The 25363-nt window shown below is 41.4% G+C and overlaps 1 protein-coding gene and 6 non-coding genes across 7 annotated transcripts in view; 1 reads left to right on the top strand and 6 right to left on the bottom strand.

Moving 5' to 3' along the window:
- The window catches only part of LOC128695134 (uncharacterized), a 77348-nt gene that overhangs the window by 4293 nt on the left and 47692 nt on the right, over window positions 1-25363 (top strand). The gene's annotated exons all lie outside the window — the stretch shown is intronic.
- On the bottom strand, window positions 7938-8009 carry TRNAC-GCA (transfer RNA cysteine (anticodon GCA)). The gene has a single exon. It is a non-coding gene; the product is annotated as a tRNA-Cys (tRNA).
- On the bottom strand, window positions 8269-8341 carry TRNAF-GAA (transfer RNA phenylalanine (anticodon GAA)). The gene has a single exon. It is a non-coding gene; the product is annotated as a tRNA-Phe (tRNA).
- Window positions 12116-12187, bottom strand: TRNAC-GCA (transfer RNA cysteine (anticodon GCA)). The gene has a single exon. It is a non-coding gene; the product is annotated as a tRNA-Cys (tRNA).
- TRNAF-GAA (transfer RNA phenylalanine (anticodon GAA)) lies at window positions 12447-12519 on the bottom strand. Its single transcript has one exon. It is a non-coding gene; the product is annotated as a tRNA-Phe (tRNA).
- TRNAC-GCA (transfer RNA cysteine (anticodon GCA)) lies at window positions 16398-16469 on the bottom strand. The gene has a single exon. It is a non-coding gene; the product is annotated as a tRNA-Cys (tRNA).
- Window positions 16735-16807, bottom strand: TRNAF-GAA (transfer RNA phenylalanine (anticodon GAA)). The gene has a single exon. It is a non-coding gene; the product is annotated as a tRNA-Phe (tRNA).

The raw sequence follows: 25363 nt of genomic DNA, 5'->3' as shown, positions 1-25363 counted from the left end.
CCAGGAGGGATGCACGTTCAGAGTGATCACACCAGGAGGGATACACGTTCAGAATGATCACACCAGGAGGGATTCACGTTCAGAATGATCACACCAGGAGGGATACACGTTCAGAATGATCACACCAGGAGGGATACACGTTCAGAATGATAACACCAGGAGGGATACACGCTCATAATGATCACGCCAGGAGGGATACACGTTCAGAATGGTCACGCCAGGAGGGATACACGTTCATAATGATCACACCAGGAGGGATGCACGTTCAGAGTGATCACACCAGGAGGGATACACGTTCAGAATGATCACACCAGGAGGGATTCACGTTCAGAATGATCACACCAGGAGGGATACACGTTCAGAATGATCACGCCAGGAGGGATACACGTTCAGAATGATAACACCAGGACGGATGCACGTTCAGAATGATCACACCAGGAGGGATACACGTTCATAATGATCACACCAGGAGGGATACACGCTCAGAATGATCACACCAGGAAGGATACACCTTCAGAATGATCACACCAGGAGGGATACACGTTCATAATGATCACACCAGGAGGGATACACGTTCATAATGATCACACCAGGAGGGATACGCGTTCATAATGATCACACCAGGAGGGATACACGCTCAGAATGATCACACCAGGAAGGATTCACGTTCAGAATGATCACACCAGGAGGGATTCACGTTCAGAATGATCACACCAGGAGGGATACACATTCAGAATGATCACACCAGGAGGGATACACGTTCATAATGATCACACCAGGAGGGATACACGCTCAGAATGATCACACCAGGAAGGATACACCTTCAGAATGATCACACCAGGAGGGATACACGTTCATAATGATCCCACCAGGAGGGATACACGTTCATAATGATCACACCAGGAGGGATACGCGTTCATAATGATCACACCAGGAGGGATACACGCTCAGAATGATCACACCAGGAAGGATACACCTTCAGAATGATCACACCAGTAAGGATACACGTTCATAATGATTACACCAGAAGGGATACACGTTCATAATGATCACACCAGGAGGGATACACGTTCATAATGATTACACCAGAAGGGATACACGTTCATAATGATCACACCAGGAAGGATACACGTTCATAATGATCACACCAGGAGGGATACACGTTCATAATGATTACACCAGAAGGGATACACGTTCATAATGATCACACCAGGAGGGATACACGTTCATAATGATCACACTAAGAGGGATACAAGTTCAGAAATCAACACTCCCTTACTTTTTAGGGACACCTCACTGGCAGGAGTAACGCATGTGACCTAACCTAATCTAAGTTAACATAAAGAACAAAAAGGCACAATACCGTGACTGGAACAATACACAAATAACCCGCACAACGGTCTAAGTCGGACCGAAACGTCGTAGTGAGCTCTTCTCTCTTCTATGTGCGGTTTATATTGTCTAGGCTAACATAACTGAAAATATGGAAACTAGCATTTGTGGGGGGGGGGGGAAACACGAAGCATTCAGAAAATAAAGTTAAGCCACACGCAAAGGAAATGAAGTTTAATGAGAACAGGTTGGCTGGGGGTGTTTACGAACGTAAACAAGGCCAGTGCGTCATCTAGCGTCGCCTCTCATTGTTATATAAATGGTTCAGAAAACAATCAAGTTGATGAACAAGTTGTTGGAATCATTTGTAAAACAATTCCTATCAGACAAATCATCTGTCATACTCCCTAACCCACTCGTCCGCCACACGAGTGCTGCGTGGAGTTGGAGTGTAGAAGAGTTGTTGGGGTGGTGGAGTGTTGTGAGTGTTGGGGGAGGCGGGATGTTGTGAGTGTTGGGGGAGGTGGAGTGTTGTTGGTGCAGACGGGGGGGGCGGCGCCCTTGAAGGGAGCACTGGAACAGTAGCGCCCTCCATTGCTTTATATGTTAAATAACTTTCAACTCTTTAAAAATATACAATAAACAGTTTTAAGCACAGACAGAAATGTCATAATAAGAACTTTGAACAAGAAATAAATAAAATCATAACTGGTCGAAAAAAATCGCTACCCGTAAATCCGCTATGAAATAAATAACAGTTAAAATATTACAGAGGTTTTTGCAGTCACCCCGAGGCTTATAAAACTCACGATTAAAATAGACTGAAACACTGGGCATGTTAATAAATGGTTTACAGTGAACGGCACATTGTAAGCTGCAGACAGGACCAGGTTTCGTTGCAAGCAGGTGTCCTTGAGTGAGGTGAGTGTATAAGTATCTCATAGTGACGACACGTGTGGAAAGAGAAGGACCGCGACCCATCACGTTCTTCTAAATGCACCACAGCCGTTCATCCTGGAGGCTGCTTAAGGTTCGCCAAAATCTCATTACTAAAATCAGTTCAGAAAGTCGCTGTGAGGCAACAGTCTGGTGTAGAAGATGCTCGATATAGCAGCATTTTGCCTCATTTGCTCTTTCACTAACTGAGAGTCTAGCACGTCCTTGTGCCCCTCGGTGTAGACGGGCCAACACTCCTGAATTTTCTTGGCCGCTGGGCTGCACAACAGCACACTCCACGGCCATTAGGAGAGCACTCCGGGAGCCAAGGCTGACAGTGAACTGTTCCCCATAATAGCGACGAGGAGGAGAGCAGAGAGAATGAGAAGAGCTTTGACAATGAACATGAGAAATTCTTAATAATGGTATAATTACCGATAAAATATTAGGTGTCCGTTTACTTAACATGGAAAATTCTATTGGCGGTTGGGCACAATATAAATCTTCAGCGGATCTCAGTCCTTGTTGCCTGTGAAGGTCTCTTGACCCGATGATCTGATCTGATTGTCTTTCAATCCTCACCACGAGTTTAGCACTTCCCCATGAATGTATTCAAAATTATATCAAAATATTTACTTCAAGAGTGACCTGGCACTTCTTGAAGAGTGACGGAGGGGGGTGAGGGGAAGTCTGCCCATGAGTGAGCACTGAATACCAAGTACGAGGAATGTGAAAAATTGGTTTGGATGACTAGCAAAGTATTTAGTCGGTCTGAGAATATAACATATAATAAAGCATACATCATTTTCTTTTCTATAAAATTGAAACGGATGTCATTGTCTGCCAGCGATATTTATGAAAAAGTTGAAGAGTTACAATACCGTGACTGGACAGGAAAAATTCACAACTGACCCTAAATTTGGAGGGGGAACTTTAGACGAGGTTTCGGTCCCTCTTGGACCTGATAATGATCTACGACGGACTTAAATGTCTAAACTTTCCTCTTCATATTATGAAAGAATTATCGATCTTCAAATGAAGAAATCGGTCTTTGTGACCTTCATGAAACAAAGATCTGTAACTACCGCGGGGACTAAAAAGAATCCATTAGCTAAATTAATACTCCTATTAGTATTCCGATGTTTTCAAACAGTCGTCTTAATATTAAGCATGCATCAGTAGTTGCCCGATAACAAATTCTCTCGTGTAAATCCATCAACATTATTCTGTGAGCAATGAGGCTACTCCGTGATGAGTAATTCATAGGCTCATAATAGTGGCTTAAAACGTTCTGCTTCTGTGAGCCTAGCAGCTGATGGGTATATTGTATGCGGTCATTTATCCTGCCACGAGGTGCGGCCGTAATATCATTAATGACACGTTCGAAGCCAGCAAGTGGGAGGAGCCTACACAAGAGCCAATCATAACAGCTTCTCCAACACTCTCCTGCCAGTCAGGTTACATGTAACAACACAATTGGCCAATGATATAGCACGTTTTTCTCCCAGTATACGTAGGATTGGGAAAAGGAGGAAAATGAAGATACAGATAATTCATGCCTGACCGCACTGGTTCGCCAACTATATCTCCTCTTGATATCTAAGACGGGTCTTCCATAACCATTATACGCCACAACATACTCATTATATTGCAGACGACATTACACAACTTTTCACACACCAAAATATAATCTTCCTCACACTCAGAACACAACACGAAGTCGCATTATTATTATTACATTCAGAACTAAGCACTAAACCCACGAGGGTTGCAAGGTAGGATGCGCTGAAGATATACTATGCCAGATCAGAGACTAACGAAGGTGAAGAATATGTCAGAGGCAGAGTCAATAAGGGCGGTGAAGACTGATAAAGGGAAAATAAAATCGAAGTCGGTTTAGTAAAGCTGTCGCTGACAAAAAGTCAAAGAAAGAGTCTGTGTCAAAGGCAGGGCTGTCAGCGAGGTCAACAAGATCAGCGCTAACAAATCAAAGATCACGTATTTCCACTATAATTATCGAGCTCTACCGCTACCAGTCGAACTCAGTCACCACCCAAACACCTATTCCACGCTCTTCCACAATACAAGGACTCACTCTCGACTCTAAACTACGGATGAGTGCATATATAACGCCAAACGAATGCAGGCGCTGTTCTCAGCCGCCTATACAAACTTAGAGGTGTTTACATCACAAAACGCCATCTCTACATGTACAGTCCACATACGGCCTCTGATCACCTACACTCTCTCTCTCTCTCTCTCTCTCTCTCTCTCTCTCTCTCTCTCTCTCTCTCTCTCTCTCTCTCTCTCTTTCGCTCTCTATCAAGACTCATGCTCTGAAGCTTCAGCGCATCCAGAATAAAGCGTTGTGCTGGATGCGAGTGTCTTCCCATCAGGTCTGGTATCCCGGCCGTCAGTGTGTTCTGGAAGTAGCTAAGCGACAAGCACCCTGACAGACGCGTGACCTGCCACGAAGACTGGACAACGTATTAAGACGAGACCTCTTCCAATCCCTCTACAGTCCTGCTTCTAATCTTCTCTACACCTAGTCTTCTAATCTAAGCCTCAGCTCCTGCACCACGCTCGTTTTTTACCCTTCACCATCCCCACCTCTTCCCTCACTTCCTCTACCATAGCCATGACATAGCAACGAGTCACAGTGCGGTGCACTAGCAAGTGCTTTTCAATGTCGTTCGGTGTCCGCCACACTTCTTGATGACTTCGTTATCAAGCTGCTAGGCTTCAGCGACTGAATATAATTTTCTTCGACACTGTTCTTCACCTATCCCCATATTTTCACTTTCTCCTTACTTGAGAATTAGTTAGTCTTAGTTAACCATTAGGAAATTTTATTTATTGAGTAAACTATTCGTTGATCGTACGGGACACAGCCTTCGTCCCTGGCCATGAAACAGCCAACGGACCCACCGTAGAAAGGGAGAAACCCTACCCAACAAACAGGCAGAACAATCTACCCAAGAAACAGGCAGCAATCCTACCCAAGAAACAGATAGCAACCCTACCCAAGAAACAGGCAGCAACCCTACCCAAGAAACTGGCAGCAACCCTACTCAGGAAACAGACAACAAAGCCTACCCAAAAAACAGCCAACGAGCCTGCCCAAGATTCATCACCCCGTCAGCAGCCAATGTACAAAAAAAATCATTTTCCACGACAGCGTTGATACCACCAAGAAATACACCTCACGTATTCTCTCCCAAGGACTATGTAGTAGGAGTGTCTGTGCTGTAGTTGGTACGTGAGTTGCAAAATTTATTCTGGGAACGCTTCGCCAAGCAGTGGCTTCTTCAGCCCAATGTGGAGAAAAGTGAAAGATGACGAGGAGTTTGAGGTAATCAGTCCCTCAGCCTGGAGTCGATGTGTCCAACCCATCGAACTTAACAAAAGTGCAACATATTCTCGGAGATGGAGCTTATGTACTGATGGCAGATGGTGTGGAGCAGTAGTGGGCGGAGTCACCAGCAGACAAAACCACTAGTGGAAGTTGGTCTCGTCTATATATAGGTTAAACAAGTTTTGAAGAAATCCCTGCATCAGTATCCCAAAATGTTGCTGTGTCTGACAGGACTCAACACATCGACTGAGGCTGAGGGACTGATTACCTCAAACTCCTCGTCATTTTTCACTTTCTCTGCATTAAATTGAAGAAGCCATTGCGTGGCGAAACGTTTTCGGAATAAAAATACCCAAAATGTTGCACAAGTGTCTCATTTATCAACCTGTCAGTTTTGTAAACCATTTATTCACACGTGGCCTGTATCTTGTATTTTGTTGTGAATTTTTATTGTACGGAACGAGGAATCACCTTTTAAATTCCCAACTCTCTATAAATCCTTCTTTTCTCCCCTTCCCCTACAAGATATATGTAAAGTTTGAAGATAGTTTTCCTGTCCTTATATTCAAAGATACGTTTGACTGTCCTTTAAATTCTGTTAGCTGCTTCTCGCTTCCACTTACTGTGATGCTTTATTGGAAAGTAGACAGGGTCCTTCTCATTTCCTTGTTGATTACATGGTAGTGTTTTCATTATACTAATTGTGGTATGTACTATTGTATCCCAGTTGCAGTCTAAAAAGTATGTATTTAGTAGCGTTTCTAGCCAGTTCTCCGTCTCTGAAGTTCGTGTAGATCATTTTGAATGGAAATGATGTGCTGCTCACGATCCGCCTTTCAGGAAATATTGGTATCGTCAGCAACTTTATATAGTTGGACATATTTCATCAGTATCACTGAACTATTTTATAAATATTGTTAGTTTCAGAATGGACCTTACATATGCGTACATTTACCCTCCAAAGGGTACTGGATTGACACGTTGGGATGCGTACAGCACATCCTTCATGTACAGCGCGATGGCAGCTTTCTCACAGATCTTTATTTGGTTCGCCCACACACTATTATGTCTTGGTGACAAGTGAACAGGTTTCTCCTTGGCTCTCTTACGTTCAGGCTCAAGGCCAGAATGTTATCTCAATTATGAAGTCTTCATAACCATTACAATAGAAGAATTTCTTAAGTTGTAGCGTCAACATGAGAAAGATATTTTATTTACATGTACGGTCAGGAAAACCTGTGTAATGGATGACGGGTATGTTGCTTTAGAGTTGGACAGGTTTGTTTCTACCCAGTTACATGTGTGTCATGTGAAAGTAATATTGAAAATTAAAATGGTAAAGGAAACGAGGGTGAAATTAATACCATCTCCACAGCCACTAATTGCTTACTATTGCAATCCACAAGGTCAGAGATTTTAATCTGCAGGGAGTCATGTAACACTTTTATTGTATTTTGTGAGACGTTAAATTCGCGGCTTTCATTCAAAGCAAAGAGTGGTGGAGGCTCGATCCTCCGTCCGGTATCATGTCCTGATCCTTGACCAGTTAGACTACTAGGGATCGCTCAAGGCGTCATTAGTTAACGACGACTTTTTATTCTGCAGGTGAAGATTTTCTTATGATTTCGGTAAATTTCACTCAGGGTAGGAAAAGAAAGTCACTTAGACTGCTGTAAACATGTATCTCATTATCTTGTGTCTCTCACTGGCTCCAATGTTTCTCTCATTAGTTCCTGTGTGTCTCTCACTGGCTCCAGTGTTTCTCTCACTAGTTCCTGTGTCTCTCTCACTGGCTTGTGTATTACTCTCAGTAGTTCCTGTGTCTCTCTCACTGGCTCCTCTGTATTTATCTCTCTCTCTCTTTCTGGCTCATGTACACCGTATACGTCTCTTTCACTAGCTTATGTGTCCTTCACTGGGTTCTGCGTCTCTCTCAGTGGTTCCTACTGTCTCTCTCACTGGCTTGGTAGCTGTCTCTCTCTCTCTCACCGGCACCTGTGTTTCTCACTAGCTATTGTATATCTCTATCTCATGTGTGTGCAACTATTTCAATAGCCCTTGTGTGTGCCTCTCACTGACTCATGTGTACCTCTCTCAGGTGAGAGAATAAGGGAAAGAAAGAAAAGATAAAAAAGAAACGGGATGTCTGCACTGCAATTGCGGTGCATGTCAATTAACTCCTGTGTTTGACATATCACTACTGTGACACCTGTGGCATCTGTGTGTCTCGTGGCACAATAATGAACCCTGATGGTGACACCTCTCGCTTATATATGAAGTAAGTCTAGCTTCAACAATCCGCAAAACTGGAATAAGGGGGCGCCCGGGATTGAACCAGGGACCTCTCGATCTGCAGTCGAATGCTCTACCACTGAGCTACACCCCCGTCTTACACGGCCGCCGGAGCAAGAGGCAGCCATGCTCACAAGGTCACTCTGTGGGACCTTTCGTTCTTTTGTTGAGCTCTTTTTGTGCAAAGGTTATTAAGGTTGTGTTTTGCCTGCAAACTACCCGTCACGAATACTTTTATCAATAAAATGGAAGATAATGTAATCTCTTATTGCATGAGCACTGAAAGATACGCATCACTCGGTGTTTATATACATTGTTGACTGAAGGACCTTTTCATTGGTAATTAAAACCTCTGCCCAGACCCGGGATCGAACCGGGGACCTTTAGATCTTCAGTCTAACGCTCTCCCAACTGAGCTATCTAGGCTCTTACTATTGCATTCTCATCGGCTCTAATTGTTTTTGCTTGTTGTAATATACACACGTGTGTTATACTACACATGTATTTGTACAATTGTGTCTGTTCTGATACATATATGTTTGTTAGTATCTTGTGAAATTTATACGTGTCTGGACAGGCACCTAAAGTCGGTACCTGACCAGCCGGGCTGTGGTTCGTACCTCGCTTTGCGTGAGGCCAACAGTAACAGCCTGGTTGATCAGGCTGTGATCCATCACGAGGCCTGGTCACAGACCGGGCCGCGGGGGCGTGGATCCCCGAAACCCTCTCCAAGTATACTCCAGGTAATTTGTTATGGTATACACCTCTTAGTTTAGTACACACGTCATTTTTCTGTTGTGGCATACACGTGTCTGTATGGCCGTGTCTTTTGTTACAGCATACCTGTCTGGAAGACAGGCACTCGACTACGCAGGCATTTCTAGCCAAGAGTAAAGGTGTGATCAAGCAGGCTGTTACACGTAAAGTTACTCTGCAGACCCAACGATGCTTAACATAACACTGTACGTAGTGTAGATGAATGGCTCAGAGAGCCGACAAGTTGGTAAATTAGACACATATGCAACATTTGAGTATCTTTAATGAGGAAACGTTTCGCCACACAGTGGCTTCATCAGTCCATACGAAGGAGAATGGTGAAGAACAGGAGGAGTTTGAGGTCATCCGTCCCTTAGACTTGAGTCGATGTGATCAGTCCATCAATCTTGAAAAGAATACAGCATATGTGCGAAGAAGTGACTTATATACTGTAGGCAGGAGAGGTGCAGCAGTCGTAGGTGGTATCACATTTGTCAAATGTGGAAGTAGGTCGTGCCCAAGGGTTAGGCAAGTCAGACAGCAACATCTTGGTATCTTTAATACAGGGAACTCTTCGACTTGCCTAACCCTTGGGCACGACCTACTTCCACATTGGACAAATGTGATACCACCTACGACAGCTGCACCTCTCCTGCCTACAGTATATAAGTCACTTCTTCGCACATATGCTGTATTCTTTTCAAGATTGATGGACTGATTACATCGACTCAAGTCTAAGGGACGGATGACCTCAAACTCTTGTTCTTCACCATTCTCCTTTGTATGGACTGATGAAGCCACTGTGTGGCGAAACGTTTCCTCATTAAAAATACCCAAATGTTGCACATGTGTCTAATTTACCAACTTATATAGTGCCTTTACCTGGAGTATACCTATCTACTTCAAGAAAACATGGAACATGGAGTATACCTACTTATTATTATTATTATTATTATTATTATTATTATTATTATTATTATTATTATTATTAATGATCAGTGGCAAGAAGTAAAAAGGAAAGAATTAAAGTAGGATAAGGCAGAAAAAAAGTTGAGGATACACAGGAAGAGAGAGAGGCATGAAAGGTTAAGTAACCTGACCACTTTAGGTGGGGTGTAAGATAGTGTCTGTTGGAATATTTTTTTTTTCCTCATTTCTTTAGTCTGTGTTCCAGACTGTGTACACAGTTTGTGTTCCATGTTTTTCTGTATCTGGAGATTAATGTGAGATAGGGTATATTTGTAGATGTGGTTCTTGAAGTCTGGGTTCAGATCTTCCATCAGTTCATCGAAGTTACACAGTACTTTGTTAGAGTGTGCGCATTTCATTGTTCCCTAATTCCCCGTAGGGAGTTCTTGTTCATTCATTGGTCGGTGTCGTGAAGGTGTGTAAGGTCGCCGTCTATTTTTTAATCTTTTTTTTTTTGTCAGATGTGGATATATCTTCTGCTGCTGTAGGCTGTTTGATATTATTTCACTCCACTGTTGAAGTAACCTGATTTCTCAACTGGGTGCTTTTTATAGTGGAGGATTCCGAGTACTTCCAAGGACGGTATATCTTCTGGGAACTTCATTGCTGGCAGATGATACGGAATACTTCATTGACAGTTGCGTTGAAGGATCCTGGGGAAGCTGCACCGTTGAGACGTGGGTAATTATATTGATAGGTTTGGAATCTTGGAGAACTGTGGTTGTTTCGATTGGAGCTGCGATAGGAAATGAAGTTACTTGCTGAATGACTTGTAGGAATCTCTTATTGTTTACCGCCTCTTTCCTCATTGGACATTTAGCTGCTAAGGTACAGGAGTCGCCTCTACAGTTAAGGTATTTGTGCAAGGGCCTTGTTTTCGCAGTCCTTGAGGGTGTGTCCGTCCTTGGCACATTCAGAGCAAAATTTCTGGTATTTAAAAAGGCAGCTGCTAGCTAAGTAATTGTAATTCCAGCAGTTCCAACACAGCGTTATATGGTGACATTCTTCTAGCTCATTAATGTTTTTGGCTGGATTTGATGGTGAGAGATTTAGATTCCGCCATGTAGAACTTGGTGCCATCGCAATGTTCTCAGATTTGATCTTCATGGTAGGGGTTTGGGCATCAGTACATTTTTTTTCTACTTTGACCAATGAATTGCTAACTGCTTCTTAAATATTCATTAAATGGAGACAAATCACGTACCCTCAGCATCGCTCCCTTACCCGGACATTAACTGTGGAAAAAACTGCTGAGAACCAAAATTATGGATAAGATAGTAAAAAAGACACATACAGAAAGGGAGACCTTTCTAGTACGACATTTCACTTATATGAGGCTTCGTGAAGTACCATAATATAAGTACTAATAAAGGTCTCCCTTTGTTGCATGTGTCTTTTAACCACTTGTCGGATACGTCATATAATCGTAAAATTTCTAGAAGATTAATTAATATCTGAAATTCGACATGATTTTCTCAGTATAAGTGCCTGCCTAACAAAATAATATGGAGGTAAGAGCGACTTTAACATAAATTACACCCACATAAATTGCTTACTCACAACACATGTACTTAACTCCCAATATATATTTTAATACAAAATGTTCCTATGGGAATCGGATGTAATTACTTCAGCTCAACCTTCATACATTGGTGTGCATAAGAGCAATGATCTAATGTATACCAATTATTAATACAAATATAACCATTAGGAAAAGCTAAACTCGCGTGGGGAACGGGAGGCAATCGAGTGTGCTCAACAGTGCTTAGTTGTGAACAGTGAAGCCAACAGAATCCTATGTGTCACAGCTAGAAATTTCGAGGCTAAGACACTTGTTAGATATGCTAACAATGCTGTCCAGTTTTTATTCTCAAATTTCACGTAATACTGAGAAGAACAAGAGAGGGAACAGAAAAAGACAATAAAGGTTTTATTCAGTGAAAAATTAAATTCCTATAAAACGAGTAGCAAAGTACATACTTACAATAATCCGCTTTGGGAAGCGGAGCCTACGAGATCTTACTTGAGTCAAAAAGATACTAAGCCAATTTCACACATCCCTACACTAATAGCATGAAGCTCTGAGGCCTCAATGAGTTACGTTACTAATGTTGAGCTAAAGATTTCTATAAAAAACTGTTCACTGAATCTGCAACAACAGTACAATTCTTTAAAAATCAGCACTTTGTGATTGTCGGATTCAGCTTAAATACTTGCTGAAGCTACTGGAAACTTCATGGCAGCGGTAATACACCTGCTAAGTACGCACACGAGTGTCCTTTCAGGTGAGGGAGAAAGGAAAGGATAAGAGATGGCATGGAGAAGAGGAAGAAAACAGCGCCTGTAACAAAATGGCGTGTTTTATGGCAGCTGTCAACGGTGTTGCGTGTTTGTTCGCCCAGTGTGGGTACAGAAGTGACCCACAACTATGATACACGCAACAAATCTTGCTCTAACAATCCACAAAACCGAGTAAGGGGGCGCCCGGGATTGAACCAGGGACCTCTCGATCTGCAGTCGAATGCTCTACCACTGAGCTACACCCCCGGTCGTGCTCCTTATCGGTGCATGAGGCAGTCATGCTCACAAAGTTACTCTGTGATAACCTTTGTTTTCGTTGAGTTTAAAGTTTATTGATTGTACATGGGTCATTAAGACTGCGTTTTACCTCTACACCACTAAACAACTAAACAAGAATATTTCAGCTGTAGAAAACGTACACTTATTGCGAGTGCACTGCCAGATACACACCTCTCGGTGTTTAAACACTGTTGACTAACTGACCTTCGTGTTAACTAAAAATTCCTGCCCAGACCCGGGATCGAACCGGGGACCTTTAGATCTTCAGTCTAACGCTCTCCCAACTGAGCTATCTAGGCTCTACTTCTAATAGGCTTACCGCTTTCATGCCCCTCTCCTTGTTTGTATGTTGTTTCTTTTGATTTTGGTATGTTTGTGTTTATTATGGTACACACGCGTTTGTTAGTGCCCGTTATGTGATTAGTAAGTAAGTAAGTAAGTAAGTTTATTCAGGTATACACAAATACAGTTACATAGAATTATCATACATAGCAGCATATGTAGAGAACCTAGGATAACATACATGTTTCAATGCTTGTGTCTCATATTGCATACATGGGTCTGTTTTTGTCTGTTATGCTGCACGCGCGTACTCACCGATATGTCATTGCAGGGTTCGATTCATAGCTCCTGGCCCCGGATGTTTATTTTGACATGATACATGGTTGTACAGAGGAATATAATTGTTGGGTGCACATGCCAAAAGCCTCTTTGTATGCAGAGCATTTTGGGCAAACTTAAAGATTAACTTAAGATTAGGAAGGAAATGAGAGTTCATATGGTGTGGAAAATACTGTATATATTTACGGAAATATAGTATTTTATATGTAAATTGATGGTTTATATTGTATTTAATAAAAATTATATTATAAAAAATGGGAAGCTCTGCGCCTGCGCAGAGAGTAGTCGCCATTATGTTTTTGAATAAGCCAAGAGAACGTTAGTGAAAATAAAAGTTTTCGTCGCTCTAGAAGTTATATTGGGCTTACACCTCTCAAATAGGAGCCGAAATTGTTGGATGTGCATTTCTGCATAATTTGATCATTAAATTGATGTGCAGGACAGTTCCAGGAACCTCAGATAAGCTATCTAAATTATGTTTGTAATTCTGGCCAGTATTATCATCATAAATTTAGTTAGAGGGAGGTTTTTGAGTATTATACACAGTAATCTCCAGACAAATTGGTGAGTGTTATGATTATAAATTCTCCTTCTGTTATATAAATGTGTATATGTAATCATTTTTTAATTTTAATATACAGTCCACAAAAATTTTAATAATTTTACCAGAATTCCTGGTGTGTATGTACATTTCATTTGCAATTAATATAGGTCTAGAGCAACTTGTGGAGAGATAGATGGTAGGTATCGAAGGGGGACATTTTTGCGACGTAGGTGTCCTAAAAATTCCTACTTGTCTCTGTAACTTTGATAAATAGTGGTTATCTTTGTTGCCATTTACTTGTATGTATTTAATGAGATTCATCCAGGTAAATGCAATTTTCCATATATGATCATTAGATGAGTTACAGTAACTACAAGAGAACTGAATATTCTATTAGGTAATGCTACATGGCTCTGATAAGTCTAGTGTAAGTCAGGTATGGTTGCAGGGGTCGAGTTATAGTTCCTGGGACTCCATGTTGGGTCCTTTGTTGTTCACAATTTATATAAACGACATTGATGAGGGAATAAATAGCGACATAAGCAAATTTGCTGATGGGACCAAAAATAGGTGGCCTAATTCATTCAAATGAGAACATCGGAGCACTCCAGAAAGATTTAAATAGACTGATGCAGTAGTCGGAGAAGTGACAGATGCAGTTTAATATAGACAAATGCAAAGTTCTAAACATTGTTCAAGAAAATAACCATGCCACATATAAACTAAATAATGAAGATCTTAATATTATTGATTACGAAAAGGATTTGGGAGTTCTGGTTAGCAGTAATCTAAAACCAAGACAACAGTGCATAAGTGTTCGCAGTTAAGCGAACAGAATCCTTGGCTGCATATCAAGAAGCATAAATAATAGGAGTCCTTTATATATCTTTGGTTGGGCTTCATTTAGATTATGCTGCACAGTTCTGGTCACCGTAGTACAGAATAAATATAAATGTACTACTGGAATACATACAAAGGAGGATGACAAAGTTGATCCCATGTATTAGAAATCTTTCCTATGAGGATAGACTGAGGGCCCTGAGTCTGCACTCTCTAGAAAGACGTAGAATTAGGGGGGATGTGACTGAGGTGTATAAATGGAAAACAGGAATAAATAAAGGGAATGCAAATAGCATGATAAAAATATCTAGCCAAGACAGGAAAAATTCAAATTCAGGAAGGATATAGGAAAGCATTAGTTTGGTAATAGAGTTGTGGATGAGTGGAACAAACTCCCGAGTACAGTGTTAGAAGCTAAGACGTTGTGTAGTTTTAAAAATAGGTTGGATAAATACATGAGTGGGTGTGGGTGGGTGTGAGTTGGACATGACTAGTTTGTGCTAATAGGTCTGATGCCGTCCCCCTTCCTTAAGTGGATGTGACCTAACCTGGCCTGACTAGATTCGTCATTGGTTTAAGCCGGGAAGTGACTTGGACTTGCCTTGCATGGGCCAGTAGGCCTGCTGCAGTGTTCCTTGTTTATGTTCTTATGCCTGTGTTGGAGACACAGGTTTAGCATGCCTGTGTTGGAGACACAGGTATAGTATGCCCGTGTTGGAGACACAGGTATAGTATGCCTGTGTTGGAGACACAGGTACAGTATGCCCGTGTTGGAGACATAGGTATAGTATGCCTGTCTTGGAGACACATGTATAGTATGCCTGTGTTGGAGACACAGGTTTAGCATGCCTGTGTTGGAGACACAGGTATAGTATGCCCGTGTTGGAGACACAGGTATAGTATGACTGTTGGAGACACAGGTGTAGTATGCCTGTGTTGGAGACACAGGTATAGTATGCCAATGTTGGAGACACAGTAAAGTATGCCTGTGTTGGAGACACGGGTATAGTATGCCTGTCTTGGAGACATATAGTATGTCTGTGTTGGAGACACATGTGTAGCATGCCAATGTTGGAGACACAGGTATAGTATGTCTGTATTGGAGACACAGGTAATCCCCTGGCCAGAAGTAAAGGAGTGGTTAAATTAGCGGTCACACGTCCAGTTACTGTTCCTATCCAATGATGCTTAACATGACAAAATGCCAGTAGAATGGAAGTATGTTTATTTAGGTACAGGTACACATAAGTATAATTATCATACATAGTGTAAATTACCGAGGATAACCCCCCCCCTCAAAAAAGTCGGACAAAGTGACTTATTTTCATTGCGTAAGGCGACTAATATCTCTCCAACACTGATATAATGGATACAGGTTACGTGCCCTCAATAACGCTCCGTTTATTAGGCATCGACTGTGGGAAAACTAGTGGAAAACGTAATTAAATAAAATATCGTAAAATTAATCAGAAATCACCATGGACCACTTAATCAAATATGGGCATTAATACACTCCGTGGCATGAACTGCGACATTAACTCGACATTAATATGGGTAAGGGATTCTTTGGTGAGCTAGTCCTAAAAGAAAAAGTTAAACCAGTTCTTGTAATTATCGTATTCAACTGTATACAAAGAGGGAACTCTCTGTGGCTGCTGCAAACTTGGCTGGTTCGTGAACAACCCAAGACAACCAGTTGACTCTGGACCCACCCAGAGCTTAATAGAGATGATGGAGGTGGTTTAAGAAGTTTGGGTAGTAGTAGTAATGGCATTACACACACCTGTGTTTTTTTTCAGAGAGAGAGAAGTGCTAGTCTATAATTAGACAGGCGTCAGTCTTCAGAAGATAGTCTTGATATAGGCCATGAGGCCTTTTGTTATCTGCTATTATCACATACTCTCACTTGTTCATGTATACCAATCTCTAGGTGATCACTGTGCGTATGTGTGTGCACTTGTTTCTTCTACTACCTCGTACACGCCTTTTCTTCTCTCAGTAATACGTATATGGCCCTCTCAGGTGAGGGAAGAGGAACGATATATAGTCATCCAAGTCCATCTATGACATAACCATGATGTGCGTATAAGAGCTGTCAGTGACGTGGTATGCGGCACATTAATGCGACCCTTGATTGTGTGTGACACCCACCACTTACATAAAACCGAAGTAAGGGGGCGCCCGGGATTGAACCAGGGACCTCTCGATCTGCAGTCGAATGTTCTACCACTGAGCTACACCCCCGACTCACGACCGTTTCGGAGCAAGAGGCAGCCATGCTCACAAGGTCACTACAGCAACCTTTAGTTCATTTGTTGAGTTTAAAATTTATCGATTACACAAGGACCACTAAGGCTTTTTCCTCTGTAATCACTAATGAAAATTACTATAATCACTAAACTGGAAAAATAATGTAATTTCATATTATATAGGCACTGGAAGATACATACCTCATAGTATATATACACAATATTGACTGAAGGACCTTTCCATTGTTAATTAAAACCCCTGCCCAGACCCGGGATCGAACCGGGGACCTTTAGATCTTCAGTCTAACGCTCTCCCAACTGAGCTATCTAGGCGACGCGTTATATGTATCCATTTGTTTTCTTGTCTGTTACCTCGTTTGTTTGTGTCCCCTTTATGGTATTCTTATGTTTCTGTTTTTGGATGCTGTTCAGTAATGTTTACCAACATCATGAGTGGGAATATGGTAGTACTTATCTATTCCCCCCCCCCCCACCTTAACTGGAATGCTGTGAATAACTACGGGCTTTCTGCATGCAAAGTTAAATGTCACCATCTCAACAAACATTGTATCATGCAGAAATAAAGTTATTATAGCATTATAATCGTGGGGGAGCGCTTAACCCGTAGGGATTATACAGCACCTGGGAGATGATGGAAGGTATTCAGGATTAATTCAGGGAACTGGAACACAGATCCAATTCCCTAAATCAAGAGCCCCTCGCCAGTGTCAAGGAACCTCCCTTGAGGGGTATTATTATTATAGCATTGTCCAAGAGATCTCTCCAGTTACTGTCCACACCCAACGGTACTTAACTTATTTTACAAGGCGACTTGCACATAACCCAGAGCATCTGCTAAGCTTGAAAGTGAGAAATGTTGAGTACGAACTACCAGAAACAATGTTGTTACTCTGTAATTGCATTAGTGAGACCTCACCTTGCAAGTACAACTGACCAACTGTTGCATGCGTCTTTCTCACTCACAAATGGTAGAAGTCAAACTCTATTTCCCCTTTCCCGTGTGTTTTTCGTATATATCTATGGAAAATTAAAATTATCTGGATGAACCTCATAAGGTACATACCAGTAATTGGTAACAAAGATAATTATTCTTTATCAAGGTTACAGAGACATATAGGAATTTTAGGACATCCTAGGTCGCAAAAAATGTCCTCCTTCGATACCTACTCCTCTCATATCTCCACAAGTCACTCTGGACCTATATTAATTTCAAATGAAATATATATCACCAGAAATTCTGGTACAACGTTAATATAAATATGTGGACTGTACATTAAATTTTAAAAAATGACTACATATACATTGAAGGAGAATTTATCTTAATATCACTCACCAATTAGTCTGGAGATTGTGTGGTGTGTCATACACAAACCCCCTGCCTAAAATATGAAGAAAATACTGGCCAGAATTTCAACATAAAATATAGACATGACTTAGCTGGGGTTCTCCGATTGTCCTGTCCACTCGCCTTCTCAAGTTCTGCAGGGCTGCAATTGCAACAATTTCTGCTCCTATTTGGGAGGTTTCAACCACAGTTTAACCTCCAGAGTGACAAAATTTATGCATATTTCACTAGCGTGCCTTTGCCCAGTTCAAAACAATGGCGTCTCTCCTTCCCCCGCGACGCTCACCACTCTCGCTGGTTCTTTATTTGCAAATTAACTTTTATTAAATACAATACATTCCATCAATTTACATACAAAATGCATTGTATTTTTTGAAAATATGCAGTATTTTCCACACTGTGGCCAAGCGGAGTTCGTTGCTAAACGACTCAAATTACTCCTTCCTCTAGGAGACAATTCCAGCTGGTTCTGGCTTGAGTGGCTGTTCTCCTAGTAGGCCTTACTACAATTTCATCTTCTTGCATCGCTTGGTCAACACTATCTTCAATATCACTCGTGTCACTTTCCCTTAGATTTTCATTTACATTTGATTGAATACCATTTAATTCCAAGGGAATCAATTTATTAATCGTGTGTAAACTTTCCTGGCCACGACACAACACTTTGACATTCCGGACAACACCTTGTAAATCTGGGTACAGTGTCAATATTTTCCCCAGAGGCCACAGTGTTCGATGCTGTTCAGTATCAACTAACACAATATCACCTGGTTGAATGTTCTGTCGATTTACTGCCTCTGTCGCACCATAAAAGTGTTCACAAAGTGTAAGAAGATATTCCTTACACCACACATTAGACCAATGATCAATTACTTTATTTAACATCTTAAATTTATCACACAACACTGCCGCATCATTGTAATCTTCATCACTTTCTTCAGGATTATCTCTATAGACAGGGGCAGCTTCCAATTTCCTTCCACATATTAGGTGAGAAGGTGTTAATACATCTGCATCAGGTGTATCACTCATGTACGAGAGAGGCCTATTATTTATCTGATTCTCCACCTCCACCAACACTGCATGGAATTCCTCCAAATTAATTCTCTTCCGGTGTAATACTTTATGGAGACACCTCTTCACTGTGCCTATCAGTCTTTCGTACAGCCCCCTCTGCCATGGGGCTCTAGGAGTAATAAACTTCCAGGTACACCCTCGTTGGGTTAACAGAGATTGAACATTGTTACTCTTATTTAATTCTATCAAATGTTGAGCACCCGCTACAAAATTAGTGGCATTATCCGAAATCATCAATCTTGGACAGGATCTCCGTGAGGTCACAGACCCTGAGCTGCTTGGGGATTAGCGTGGACGGTTACAAAGCATGGCTTGCTTCTACAGTGTTTTAAAAGCTGAGGTTGGAGAGTTGAAGGAGGAGGTCTTGCTTCTCCAGGAGGAGATTAGGAGGCTGAAGGTCCACCTCAATGGGCCTGGGAGAGAGTGTGAGGTGGTTGGAGATGTGGGGAATGAGGCTTCTAGCAGTGAGGTGCAGTCTGTCTCTCACTGTGAGGAGGCTGTAGGTGGGGTGGTAGCAACGGCTACCAGCAGTGAGGTGCAGCCCAGCACCTGCTACAAGTGGCGAGTTGTTCACAGTAATGGGAGGCGCATCAGAGTAAGGAAAGTTAAGAGTGCAGATCTGAAGGTAGGAAATCGCTTCTCTGTTCTCCAGGATGAATGTACTTCAGTGGCCAGTGAAGGTAAGGGTACTACTGCCCCTGCTAATGAAGGTAAGCGCATTCTTGTGGTTGGTGACTCTCAGGTAAGATATGTTGATCGTGCTTTTTGTAATAGGAATAAGAAGATGAGAGATAGAGTGTGCTTCCCTGGAGCTGGTGTTGGGGACATTGTCAACAGACTGGATAATATCATGTCAGGTAATGGGAACAAGCCCATTATCTGTCTCAGTGCTGGTGGAAATGATATTGGGAAGGGTAGGAGAGAAGAGCTGCTAGATAAGTACAGGTCAGCTATAGATTTCATTAAGTCTAAGGGAGGGATCCCAATCATATGTAGCATCTTGCCTAGAAGGGGAGTAGGAAATGAATGGTTGTCTAGGGCAATTGGTGTAAATTGCTGGCTAGACAGATACTGCAAGGAACTTGCAATCCCATTCATTGACAACTGGAACAACTTTTATGGCAAACATGATATGTATGCAAGGGATGGGGTTCATCTCTCTGGGGCAGGGGTGGTAGCACTTGCAGACTCGATTGAGAAGGCCATTGGTGAAATGCCTATGATTTTAAACTGATGGAAGATAGAGGTATGGGTGTGTGTGGGAAACAAGCAGGTTGCAACACTAGGGTTGGAAACAGTAAATGTATAAAAGGCATTCAGCATGAAGTTATAAATAAAGACAATAGAACAGGTCAGCAAACAAAGGGGGACAGCAGAGGGCAGCAAGGGACTAGCTCCCTTAAGGTTTACTATACTAATAGCAGGAGTGTTAGAAATAAGATAGATGAGCTAAGATTAATTGCAAGTGCAGGAAACATAGATATTATTGCTATAACAGAGACCTGGCTCAATCTGAAAGATAGAGAGATGCCCTCTGAATGTCACATACAAGGCTATAAATTATTCCACACTGACAGGGTCAACAGGAAAGGTGGTGGAGTAGCGATGTATGTCAGAGACAATTTAAATTGTTGTGTTAGACAAGATATTAAATTAGAAGCGTCAGCCACTGAATCTGTTTGGTTACAGCTTCTCGAGGGCCGAGAAAAACTAATTTTGGGTGTGATTTACAGGGCCCCAAATCTTGATAGGGAGTGCAGTAAACTTCTATGGGACGAAATTCGTAAGGCATCTACATACGAAAATGTTGTGCTAATGGGAGATTTCAACTATAGACAGATTGACTGGAGCAATTTGACAGGAAATTTAGAGTCGGGTGACTTTCTTGATACGATCCAGGATTGTTTTTTAAAACAGTTTGTGACAGAGCCAACTAGGGGAAATAACCTCCTTGACTTGGTTCTTGCCAGTAGGGAAACACTAATTAATAATCTTGAGGTTAATGATGAGCTTGGGGAGAGTGATCACAAATCACTCAGTTTTAACATAGCATGGAATTCCCCTAATAATGGCAATCAAGTCTCCGTCCCTGACTTTCGCTTGGCTGATTTCATAGGACTGAAAAATTACTTAGGTGGGCTGAACTGGAATGACCTGACTAGGGGTCAGGTAGGTGGTGATGGTTGCCGATATGATGCTTTCCAGGGCATAGTTCTAGCTGCTCAGTCAAATTATGTTCCAAATAGGGAAATCAGATCAAACAAAAATGATCCTAAATGGATGAACAATAGATTAAAATATCTGATTGGTCAAAAGAGAGGCATATATAGGCAAATCAAAAGAGGAGAGGGGCAATTAAGAAATCGATATATTCAGTTAAAGAGAGAAATAAAAAAGGGAATTAGAAAAGCAAATAGAGATTATGAGGTTAAAGTTGCAAGAGAATCGAAGACTAACCCAAAAGGATTCTTTCAGGTATACAGAAGTAAGATCAGGGACAAGATAGGCCCACTCAAAAGTTCCTCGGGTCAGCTCACTGACAGTGATAAGGAAATGTGTAGAATTTTTAACACATACTTCCTCTCAGTTTTTACACAGGAGGATACCAGCGATATTCCAGTAATGATAAATTATGTAGAACAGGACGATAATAAACTGTGCACTATTAGGGTCACAAGTGACATGGTCCTTAGGCAAATAGATAAATTAAAACCTAACAAATCCCCAGGCCCTGATGAACTGTATGCAAGGGTTCTAAAGGAATGTAAAGAGGAGCTTAGCACACCTTTGGCTAATCTTTTCAACATATCACTACAAACTGGCATGGTGCCAGATAAGTGGAAAATGGCAAATGTGATACCTATTTTCAAAACAGGTGACAGGTCCTTAGCTTCGAACTATAGACCAATAAGCCTAACCTCCATAGTGGGAAAATTTATGGAATCAATAATTGCCGAGGCAGTTCGTAGCCACCTTGAAAAGCATAAATTAATCAACGAATCTCAGCATGGTTTTACAAAGGGGCGTTCCTGCCTTACGAATTTATTAACTTTTTTCACTAAGGTATTTGAGGAGGTAGATCATGGTAATGAATATGATATTGTGTATATGGACTTCAGTAAGGCTTTTGACAGGGTCCCACATCAGAGACTATTGAGGAAAATTAAAGCACATGGAATAGGAGGAGAAATTTTTTCCTGGATAGAGGCATGGTTGACAAATAGGCAGCAGAGAGTTTGCATAAATGGGGAGAAATCAGAGTGGGGAAGCGTCACGAGCGGTGTTCCACAGGGGTCAGTGTTGGGCCCCCTGCTGTTCACAATCTACATAAACGACATAGATGAGGGCATAAAGAGCGACATCAGCAAGTTTGCCGATGACACCAAAATAGGCCGTCGAATTCATTCTGACGAGGACATTCGAGCACTCCAGGAGGATTTGAATAGACTGATGCAGTGGTCGGAGAAGTGGCAGATGCAGTTTAATATAGACAAATGCAAAGTTCTAAATGTTGGACAGGACAATAACCATGCCACATATAAACTAAATAATGTAGATCTTAATATTACGGATTGCGAAAAAGATTTAGGAGTTCTGGTTAGCAGTAATCTGAAACCAAGACAACAGTGCATAAGTGTTCGCAATAAAGCTAATAGAATCCTTGGCTTCATATCAAGAAGCATAAATAATAGGAGTCCTCAGGTTGTTCTTCAACTCTATACATCCTTGGTTAGGCCTCATTTAGATTATGCTGCACAGTTTTGGTCACCGTATTACAGAATGGATATAAATTCTCTGGAAAATGTACAAAGGAGGATGACAAAGATGATCCCATGTATCAGAAACCTTCCCTATGAGGATAGACTAAGGGCCCTGAAACTGCACTCTCTAGAAAGACGTAGAATTAGGGGGGATATGATTGAGGTTTATAAGTGGAAGACAGGAATAAATAAAGGGGATGTAAATAGTGTGCTGAAAATATCTAGCCTAGACAGGACTCGCAGCAATGGTTTTAAGTTGGAAAAATTCAGATTCAGGAGGGATATAGGAAAGTACTGGTTTGGTAATAGAGTTGTGGATGAGTGGAACAAACTCTCAAGTACCGTTATAGAGGCCAGAACGTTGTGTAGCTTTAAAAATAGGTTGGATAAATACATGAGTAGATGTGGGTGGGTGTGAGTTGGACCTGATAGCTTGTGCTAACAGGTCGGTTGCCGTGTTCCTCCCTTAAGTCAATGTGACCTGACCTGACTAGGTTGGGTGCATTGGCTTAAGCCGGTAGGGACTTGGACCTGCCTCGCATGGGCCAGTAGGCCTTCTGCAGTGTTCCTTCGTTCTTATGTTCTTAAGTCCTGAGCCACTTCTAAATGAACTGCCCTAGTAGTAGTACAAGTGAACAAGCATACATACACTTGCAGTGGAACACCATCTGAAGTACCTGTTAAAATGATTGGACCACTATAGTCTACACCTGTTACATCAAATGGTTTCACTAATTGTACATACAGGATCTGACATCCACACGGTGACATATTACACAAGATTTAATCATCATTTTTACACTTTGCCGTCCTTGTGGAATCCAGAAAGTTTCCCTAACACAGTTTAAGGTATCTTGTACCCCACCATGCATTTAAAACAATTAAGATAAGATAAGATTTCGTTCGGATTTTTAACCCCAGAGGGTTAGCCACCCAGGATAACCCAAGAAAGTCAGTGCGTCATCGAGGACTGTCTAATTTATTTCCATTGGGGTCCTTAATCTTGTCCCCCCAGGATGCGACCCACACCAGTCGACTAACACCCAGGTACCTATTTGCTGCTAGGTGAACAGGACAACAGGTGTAAGGAAACGCGTTGAAATGTTTCCACCCGTCGGGAATCGAACCCGGGACCTCCGTGTGTGAAGCGGGAGCTTTAGCCACCAGGCCACCGGGCCTGTTAGATGATGAGTTTTGGGCAGTAAGATAGGGTATTTAGCATTATCACCCAATTCAGCATTTTGTAACCTACCTCTGCACCTAATTACATTATTCTCTAAATACAGCCCCAATTTCTCTGCTATGGAACCTTTCACAATTCTTCTTTACATCATTAATTTAATCTCATTTCCGTAGATTTCATCCTGTACCCTCTTTATCCAATATTCAAGAGGATGTGAAAACTTATATGAGATATTCATCTTGTTTATAAATTTAAACACCAACTTATTTATATTGATTAGTTTGGGTAAAGAAGAATACCTATTTATATCAATGGCTAAGAAAGGACAAACTATTGGAGTGGTGGTCATGGTAATTTCAACGGGATCAATATACGCCTTTTGTACGGGCCAATTAGCTTTATTTACCAATCAGCTCGGTCCTTTAAACCACAATACAGCATTTATGAATTAAACATAAGGTAAACCTCGAGACAAGATATCAGCTGGATTATCCTCACCAGGTATATGATTGAATGTTAACATATGCTGACCCAAACTATTATACTTCTCTTGCATCTGATTAATTTCAGCGACTCTGTTTTGTATGTACACAATTTTACTGTTTCCATTACGAATCCATTGTAAGGATACCTCATTATCAGACCAAATTACAGTGTCACTAATATTTATCTCCTGCAACTTATTTCTTATATAATTAGCTAATTTGACACCTACATAAATGGCTGTTAATTCCAACTGAGGTAAGGTACGTGATTTAATTGGAGACACTTTAGCCTTAGACATAACAAGAGAAACATCACTATTACATTGAAGGTAAGCAACTGCTCCATATGCCAATTCTGAAGCATCGCAAAAAATATGGAGTATATTTTTCCTATCTGAATTGGCTACCTGGCATGGGAACTCCAACATTGGAATTTTTTGATTATCACCAACTAATTCATCCCACCTGTTAGTGAATTCCTCAGTTAGAGTTTCATCCCAAGCACATTTAAGCTTTCATGCTTCTTGTATTAACAATTTCCCTTTTATAGTAAGGGGTGACACTAAGCCTAGTGGATCAAAACATTTGGAAACTTCAGCAAGAAGACTCTCTTTGTTAATTTATTGGGCATACTGTAATTACTAGGTTTTAACATTAACAAATCTCTCTCAGTATCCCAAGTTAATCCCAATTCATTACTACATTTTGGTACTTCATCTCCAGGGCAATCTTTACTTATTTTGTCCTTTAATTTGGACGAATTACTATTCCATTCCCTCAGAGGCATATTAACACTTTGCATTATTTTATTAGCCTCTTCAGTTGATGTCACACCCAGGAAATTGCCCACATAAAAGTGTTTGCTCATTACTTTACTCAATGGACTTTCTGTACGTTTAAGGTGTGCATTTATCGTCGCTTGAAGTAGGAACGGACTGGATGTAGCACAAAATAATACACTCCTAAAGCGAAAGGTTTTCAGAGGGCTAAGTGAGTCACTAGGATTCTATGATCCTT

Source organism: Cherax quadricarinatus, chromosome 14, assembly GCF_038502225.1.
Source record: "Cherax quadricarinatus isolate ZL_2023a chromosome 14, ASM3850222v1, whole genome shotgun sequence".
NCBI classification, from domain to species: Eukaryota; Metazoa; Arthropoda; class Malacostraca; order Decapoda; family Parastacidae; genus Cherax; species Cherax quadricarinatus.
The sequence above is the reverse complement of the archived record's forward strand: the minus strand, read 5'-3'. Positions and strand labels throughout refer to the sequence as shown.